This window comes from Pteropus alecto, unplaced genomic scaffold (genome assembly GCF_000325575.1).
Source record: "Pteropus alecto unplaced genomic scaffold, ASM32557v1 scaffold7, whole genome shotgun sequence".
Taxonomy (NCBI): domain Eukaryota; kingdom Metazoa; phylum Chordata; class Mammalia; order Chiroptera; family Pteropodidae; genus Pteropus; species Pteropus alecto.
The window spans coordinates 59923442-59932448 of NW_006494614.1; the positions used below are offsets into that span (position 1 = coordinate 59923442).

The 9007-nt window shown below is 49.8% G+C and overlaps 1 protein-coding gene across 2 annotated transcripts in view; it reads left to right on the plus strand.

Annotated features, from left to right (window-relative positions):
- The first annotated feature begins 465 nt into the window (after positions 1–465).
- Positions 466–9007, plus strand: part of KIAA0513 (KIAA0513 ortholog) — a 118714-nt gene continuing 110172 nt past the window's right edge. Inside the window, exons 1-3 of one of the 2 annotated variants that reach the window (XM_025042762.1) lie at positions 466–1281; positions 1501–1600; positions 5060–5157. The gene's annotated coding sequence lies outside the window, so the exon portion shown is untranslated. Of the gene's footprint in view, positions 1601–5059; positions 5158–9007 lie in introns of both variants that reach the window. The other variant, XM_025042761.1, reaches the window with a different exon arrangement.

Sequence of the window (9007 nt, forward strand, 5' to 3'; positions counted from 1 at the left end):
GGGAAATGTCATTCCTCATGGAAACTAAGAAAGTTGGTGTCTTGGGTGCTGCTGACTGGACGATTACAAGATGAGGTAATTAATCATTGTGTCAGGTTCTGGAATGAGCCATGGTGCCTCACCGTCTGGTCCGTGACCTGGTTCCTTGGCTGGTGGGGCTGTAGTTTTGCCTCGATGGGCCTGGACTGAAAAACATCTAAAGCCAAGATGTTATCCTTTGCCTAAAGTCTAACCAAAACCTATTGTCCTCATGATTATAGACTTGAGGCTCGGTTAATCTTTTGTCCTAAGGCTTAATGATTAAAGGAGCAGGCAGATAGAGGATGGGGGTGGGGATCGGAGAGGGTTAAAGGCAAGTGAGTCACAATGCCATTATTTGGGCAAAAACAGCCTGAATCAGAGGGGGGGAATACTGTATTAAAGAAATTAAGTTTGTATTAAGAAATTAAGCTATAGTGTAAGAAGAGGTAAGGCCAGGGACACTCTGAAGCCTATAATACAGGGGTCCTTGCATCAGGTCCTTCTTCAGTCTGAGTCACTGTCTGTGATTTCGACAACCCCACTGCACTGGTTGAGAAGTGCCTGTTGATGCCATAGTTACACGTTATTCAGTGGTCCCTTTGGCAGCCGAGTTTTTTCTACAAACTCAGCACCCTCTTCATCATTCTTGTATTTTAAGTATCTTTTTGCAGGGAAGGAATTACTTCTTAGAGTGGAGTTGAAATTTGATCCCATATGGCGTACTAGTTAAGGGCATGCTAGCTGCTGTAACAAGCAAATCTTCACATTTCAGTGACTTAACACAGTGGAAGTTTTTTTCACTCAATAATGCAAAACAGGTGTTAAATGAGTGGTTCTTCCTGTGGGCAATTTAGAGACCAGGCTCCTCTTCTCTGTGGCTCTGCCAACCCCCAGGAGCCCTTTTAAGAGAAGCACAGAACTACCACTCAGATTCCACTGGCCAGAATTCAGTCACATGGCCACACCTGACTACAAGGGATGCTGGGAAATGTAGTCCAGCTGTGTGCCTAGGCGGAAGAGGAAATGGGGGAAGTGAACAGTCAGCCAATCTTCCCACAGCGAACCACAGACGATAGCCCCTGCGACGCCATTAAACGCCCTCCAGCAGATGGAGCTCTTTGAAAGCCTACCCATTAGAACTCAGTTCTGTGTCTGTGAGCTGCAAAGCAAATCTCACTTCTATGCTCCCTGTACCTGGAACAGGAGGACTGGCTTGGAGGCCCATTTATTCATTTATTTAGCAAACAACTACAGCGATGCGTAAGACATGCTTCCCGTTCTCTGGGGGCTTTCTGTGTTTCTGGAGCTAACAGACTCAGGAGGAGAACTGCTGAACAGGGGGATGACGCCAGAAGCCCACTCCATGCACCTGTGGAGCAGGAGGTTGCCTCGGAGTTTCAGCTAAAGACCCACAGCTGAGATCAGCTCACGAAAAGCCTCTTCACGTTCTCAGCAGGGCACTCTGCCTTCTCTCTCCAGGGCTCACCGAGAAAGGCCAGACCTCTGACCCTCACCACCTTCGACCCATCCCACTCTTCCAAGCAGGTGCCAGGCTCTGGGAGCTGGAGCTTATGCACAGGTGAGTTATTTCTGTTATTGATGCATGTGGCCATGAGTTATTAGCATACAGTAGGGTTTCTCAACCTCAGTCCTTTTGACCATCGGGACTGGATAACTCCTTGCTGTGTGTGGCGGAGTTGGAGGCAGCCCTCTGCACTGTAGAATATTTTGCAGCATCCTGACTTCTAACCACTAGATACTGTTAGTGTTGCAGGAAGTGACACCCGACAGAGGAGATTGGACGCTCAGACAACTTTGTTAGAGGAAGGAGAATTTATTGGCTGGTGGAGCGCATGGGGTTAACAACTCCATGCACGATCTGCCCTTGGCTAGGTTTCTTTCAGCTTATATACCCTTGCAGTGTCCATGCAAGGGGCGCGTAATTCCTTTGAGGTTTCACGTGTTCTTCATGACTCAGGATGGGAAGGGGAGCTTTTGGGGGAGGGGGCTGCAAGGGAGGAAGAATTTCCAGATCACTGGTCTTATCTATTTACAGGTCGTTTTGCCTTGTAGAACCTGCAACCTTGGCGTTATCAGCACTGTTATAGAATGCTTGGAGAGATGGGACTCCGAGGCTATAAACAGAAAGTAGCACTTATTGATGCTGGCACCGGCTCAGCGGATTCCTATCCAAAGGCCGAGCCCTGATTGTAACATAGCAAGTAGTTTTACACAGTCTCGTTATTCCTACACAGCTACAGAGATAAGGAAAGACATCAGTTGGAAAGCAAGCTATGAATCAACAGATGTGAGCTGGAGAGTCCTGGAGGTGGGGGAGAAGCCAGGAATGGACTTTAACCGGCTGAGTCGGTCATTTCTGCAGGCCTTTTCCTTTGCATTTTTCAGATGCCTCCTCTCCTCTCTCATTCCCTCTTCGAGACTCTAGACGTTCTATTTTTATGCTGGAGTCTCACATTCTCCATCTACGCCTTCCTGGGGGATCTCCTGATAGTGGTGGGTAAAGTCCATGTGGGCTGCAGCTCGCGGCTGTACTGTGGCTTCCACCATGCCTTTTAAGCTTTTTATCAGCAGGGGCAGCAGATGTGGCCCTATCAGGCAGATTCCTAGGAGTAGTAAAACTGTTCCTATTGAGGTTTTAAACCTACCGAAGGCCGAAAACCATCCCCCCAAAAGGCTACTGGGGTGTCCTACAATTCGATTCAATCTGACACTAACTACTCAGAGTCGGCACAGAGCCCACAGGTTAAGGGCTCAGTCTAACAAAAAAACCCCTAGTTTAGATGCCAGTCACAATTAGTGGGTCCCCAGATTACCCACACTTCTGTCAGATTTGGCTATAAATCTGAGGTTCCCACGACCCCTCCTCAGGTTCAATAATTTGCTGTAACAGCTGACAGAACTCACGGAAACCCTTTCCTTACTTTACTGGTTCGTTATAAACTTTATAAAGGATACAAAAAAGAGCCAGATGAGAAGTACATAGGGTGAGGTCTAGAAGCATGCTGAGTGCAGAAATTGCTGTCCTCGTAGAGTTTGGGGTGTGCCACCCTCCTGGCACGTGGCTATGTTCACTACAGAAGCTTTCAACTCCTCTACTTAGCGTTTTATGGAGGTCCTATGACATAGACATGATTGATTAAACCGCTGACCATTTCCAGCCCCTCTTCCTTCCACCTGGAGGTCAGGGATGGGGCTGCCAGTTCCAACGCTCTCGTCACATGGTTGGTTCCTCGGGCAATCAGTCCCCTTGCTGAAGCTATGTAAGGGTCCACCAAGTCACCTCATTAGCATAAATTCAGGTGTGGCTGAAAGGGGCTTGTGAGGAATAACCAAAAACACTCCTCTTACCGCTATCAGGAAATTATAAGTTTTAGAAGCTCTTATGCCAAGAACTGAGGACAGAAACCAAACATATATATTTCTTATTCTAGCACAACTTCACGGTAGAGAATGAGTGTGGCCACAGTAAATTGGAATGATTTAAAGTCAGGAGACCCAGCTTCAAACCCCAGCCGTATCACTCATCGGCTGAGCGACCGTGATCAAGTCCCCTCGTCCCACTCTGTTTCCTCATCGGGAAAGTGGGACTGCTGCTCTTGGTGAGAGAATTCACGCGACGTCATCTGTCCTTGTAAAGCTGGTTGAAATCCAAAACAAATGCGCTTCTTGCACGCAAAAGCATCTGACACTGAGTCTGTTTGTGAACGGCGATTTTCTGGATGAATCAAATAAAGTCAAAAGATGCTACTGAGTCTGTGAACGGTGATTTTCTGGATGAATCAAATAAAGTCAAAAGATGCTGGGTGTTGAGCAAGTGGGGTTTATGTGCCTGCCTCAGTGTGGACACAACATATGCTCCCTGTAAATGCACAGAGCCTGCCAAAGAGTTCGGTGCTATTTGAAGGCACCGAGAGGGATTTCAATAAGCGCGGTGGCGTCATAGCTTAGGCCTCTTTAAGGATAAGAAGTGTAAAATCCAATCCTAAACTGATGATGGTGTCCTAAGCCAGGTTCACTTTACCTACATAACAGTACCCTAGTGCTATTTAGTGTTACAGGGAAAAACAAACAAAATAAAATAACACCAAAACAACAACAAAAACCCCATTCTTGGGAGAACATGAAGCCTGATGGCCTTTCTGTGAGAAGCCCTGCTTGGTTTTGGATTTCAGGCAGGTTTGTGAGGGAAGCAAAGGGCCTGGTCCCATGGAAATTTCCTAGTAGGATTTATTTTGAAGCAAAGGTTTGGCGGCCCTGGCTCAGTCTCTTTGGCTAGACAGTGCCTCTTTGAAGAGAGTCAAAAACAGCAGAAGGATGGGAAATGGTCTTTGAATGAGCTGGTTTTAGTGGAATCCTCTTCTTCCGAAAACTGCCGAAAACCAACCTAGGCATCCCTTGCTTTATGGAATTCAACTCAACTCACCTGTGGTCAGCAGAATACTGTCCACCCCTCCCCCCAAGATGTCCTTGCTCTAATTCCTGGAACCTGTGCATATGAGACCTGACATGGCAAAAGGGACTGTGAAGATGGGATTGAGTTGAGGACCTTGTGAGGTGGAGATGATCCTGGGTTATCCAGGTGGGCCGGTGTCATCGCGTGGGTCTTTAAAATCAGAGACCCTTTCCCAGCTGTGTGCAGAGAAAGACATGACGATGGAAGAAGAGATGCAATGTTGCAGGCTTTGAAGATGGAGGACGGGGCCACGAGCCAAAGAAATGAGCTGCTAGTAGCAGCTGGAGAGGATGAGGAATAGGTCATCCCCTAGCACCTCCAGAAGGAAGGCATCCCTGCCAATGCCTTGATTTAGCCCAGTGAGACCCACGTTGGACTTCCGCCTTGCAGACTGTAGGATAACGTGTGTTGTTTAAGCTGCAAAGTTTGTGGAAATTTATTACAACGGCAATAGAAAACCAATGCATAATCTTTCTTGAGCACCTACTATGTGCCCATTCCTGGGATAGAATCTCTAATCTTCATGACCACCTATGACATTGAGCTTGTGATCTCATTTTACAGATGAGGAAACTGAGGCTCAGTGTGCTGGACTGACATCCGAGAGGCCCTGAGCCAGGACGGCTGACTCCAGGCTGCCCTGAGCCTCTGGCTGCTCACAGGTGAGATGGGTGTGTAACTACTCTAAGTGCGAGGTGAGGACTGGATGTGAATGTGTATGCAGTGCATGGCAGGTGTTTAGTCAATAATACTTCTCTCACCCCTTTTCCCAAACACCAGATATCCCAGCAGGCCTGGCTGTTAAGCGGGTGATATTTTCTTCCCAAATGTCACTATAAAATCATTACCAAATCACCCCTGGTTTCCTTTGGGTATAAACCTCCGCCAATGAATGTCATTTTGGTGAGGAAACGGCTACAAGGGTCTCATTGGCAGAACTGGGAGGCAGAGCTCCTGGATTCTCGCCTCGGCCCCATCTGATTGCTGTGTGACCTTGGGCTGGTCACCCCACCTCTCTGTGAAGTCCCCCTACAGTGCCAGCCTCCAGGGAGCCCGTGAGCTGACGCTGGTCCCTATCCAGAGTACTGACCGGGCTGGCAGCTGCTCTAATATCTGTACACATGGCCTGAGAGGTCACACACAGGCTCTCATGTCAAGGTCAAATCCATGTATCCAAAAGGCAAAGGAGAGGATGTCTCTCTGCTGTGATTCCTTGTTCTTTCTTACTGCTCCTCCTCGGCTCGGCCCGGTTCCTGGCCCAGGGCTGTGACAAGGGAACCCTGGGTCATGGTCCAGCCTTGGCCCAGCACTGGAGTCCTGTGTTCCGGCCTGGTTTTGCCAGGGGGCAGCTGGCTGATCTCAGGCTGGCTGTTCCTTGAAAGGAAGCATGTGGAACTTACAGCTGTGAGGGAAGATTGGGTTGCCCAGAGGTCCCCCGTTCTTCCTGGAAGTCTCCTCCCTCCCCCCAAAAAAAGCCAGAAGGGAATTGTCCCTAGGCTCAGCCTTTCTCACATTTTGCTGTCAGCATGGGAAGGATGGGGTGGGGGTGCCCCATAATGCTGCTCACTCTACCCAGTTGAATCACATCCCTTAACAAGATAGATTCAAGGCCTAACCCCCAAACCAGTGAATGTGAGTGTTTGCAGCTGTAATGAAGTGAGGTCATGCTGGATTAGGGTAGCCCTGCATTCAGCGACCGGGGTCCTTATGAGAAGAAAGGAATTTAGACACTGGCACACGGGGAGAAGGCCACGTCGTGATGGAGGCAGACGCTGGAGTAATATGTCTACAAGCCAAGGAATGCCAAAGATTGCCGGCAACACCGGGAAGAAGCTGAGAAGGTAAGAGAGGATCCTGCCCTCGAGCCTTCAGAGAGAGCACAGCCCTGCTGACACCTTGAACTTAGACTTCTGGCCTCCAGAATTATAAGTTTCTATTGTTTGAAGACCCCCAGTTTGGTTACGGCAGCCGCAGGACCCTCACACACTCACTGGCTGCTGTTACACATTTCTCAGGAGTCAACATTTTGAGGAAACACACGAAAATCAGCAGGTATGCCTTCACACTGAACATATCCAAATTCAAGGACTGGCCTTTATTCATGGCGTACGTCCTTCCTTCATTGCTGGCAATTAAGCCATCCTTCTATAAAGGGATGGTGGTCAATGACGTTCCATTTTACAGATGGGAAAACTGAGACTGGGCTGTACACCTTGCCCAAGCGAGTCCTCAGCGATCACGGCCACATCTCCTGCCACCCAGTCTAGCCAGTTCTGAGGAAGCAGAGCAGCCTCCTTCTTGCCCAGATGTTGGATCAAGTCCTTTGAATTCCCGGCAAGAGGGAGAGGTTCACGAGAAATTTCAGAGCTCAAATTAGGGCAGTTGACTGTGGCTCTGTAACCTGCTTTGTGGCAAGCCTGAGAAGTGACTGCGGTGCAGCAGGCTGGTGAGCCATCCCGCCCGGGTGGCACAGCTCTTTTTCATGAGCATAAACTGCCCTCGGCCCTGTTGAAACAAATGGGCTCCGTGCCCGAGGTTGTGGCTGCAGGAGTCTCCCCACCCAGTGACCTCTCCATCACTGTGCAGACCCTGTTGTCTGCTGGCAGCACCCACAGCAGTGTACCCTTCCGGGGAGGGGTTAGACTGGGCATGTCCAAACCGTCCCTCCCTAGAACACGCCAGGCACACACCAGCTGCCGGGAAGGCCAGGGTCACCCGTGCACAGCCGCAGGGGCCCAGAGAGCACCCGCGAACGGCACCACCTTTGAGGCTGGAACCCCATATTTCAGAAGAGGACACCGAGGCCCCAAGAAGAGTGACTTGTTTAAGTCCCAATATTTACAGCCTCCCATGTTGACAGAGAGGCAGGTGTGTCCTACGGGGCACACAGCGAGTGCATAGGAAGTCAGGGTGTGAATGGAGTGTTGGGAGATGGCTTGGGGCGGAGAGGGTTGAGGCCTGGGTACAGAGGGCGTCAGGGACTGTTCTGGGAGTCGGAACTTACTTCTGGAAACACAAGAGGACTGTAGCTGGGGTGTGAGGGTGGTCAGCTCACTATTTAGGTCCAAGTTACATTAGAGGATCAATTTCACCATTGATCCTCTAGTCCAGGGGTCCCCAACCCCTGGGCCATGGACCGGTACCAGTCCATGGCCTGTTAGAAACTAGGCCACATAGCAGGAGGAGAGTGGCGGGTGAGCGAGCAAAGCTTCATCTGTATTTGCAGCTGCTCCCCAGTACTAGCATCACCGCCTCAGCTCCACCTCAGATCGTCAGGCATTAGGTTCTCATAGGAGCACCGGTCCCTGGTGCCAAAAAGGTTGGGGACCGCTGCTCTAGTGCACGTCATGCTCGCTTCCTGAAAGTACGTCTGGTAACTAGCGGGCTCTCGCCACTGACGGCACCTCTGTCATTCGGTTTCTCAGGCTCAACACCCAGAGGTCATCCTCGATGCCTCGTTTTATTTTCTCGCGTCTCCAAATGCCGGGTTGTCTGTTACTCCACCCTCAAAATGCAGCATGAGTCCGGTCGCTTCTCCTACCCCACGGCCTCTACCTGGTCCAAGCTGCTGTCACCACTCATCGAGACTGTGCAGTGGCCCTTCCCACTGCTGTCCCTGTGAGCCCACACGCACCCCTGCGCTCTGTCCCAACGCAGCAGGCTGAGGGACACTCGGAAATTGACATCAGTTGGCTTCTGCGCTTCCTCTGCTCAGAAGCCCCTGAGGTCTTTCCATCTGCACTGAGACAAATAGTGTCCCCAAATAGTCACATGCATGCAGAGCCTGTGTGTGTGACCTTATTTAGAAATAGGGTCTTTGCAGATGTAATCGAGTTAACATGAGGTCATACTGGAGTAGGGTGGGCCCTAATCCAATGATTTATAAGAGAGGGAAATTTGGACACAGAGCAACACACAGACGAAAAGAAACAGCAAACATGTGAAGACAGAGACAGGGTGGAGTGATGCAGGAACACCTGGAGCTCGAAGCAGCAGGAAGGGTCCTCCCCGAGAGCCTTCAGATGGAGTATGGCCCTGCTGGTACCTTGATTTTGGACTTCTGGCCTCCCAAACCGTGAGAGACTAAATGTCTCTTGTTTTACGCCACCCAGTTGGTGGTAATTCGTTACAGCAACCCCAGGACGTGAATACAGTGGCCAAACATGGAGGGAAAGACTGCATCCTCTATCCACCTGTGAGACCCGCAATGCCCATCATATAGCAAAGGCTCTGAGAAGTCCTGCAGGGAAGGGCATGTTCCATTTTCCCAAGCTTATTCAATCATGAAAGCATTCGTTCCCACTACCCTGTAACCTCCTATGGGATACACTTTGGGAAATGTTCGACAGAAAAGCCCTAAGGTCCCTCCCGGATTGAAAATTCCATGGCTTTCGAGTTGGAAGCCAAACTATGAAACAAACAGAAATGTGTGTGCATAATTGACTATTATTTTTAAAAATAGCCCAAATGCTCTTCCATGGGGGGGGGGCCAGATCAGATAAGGGAGGAAAC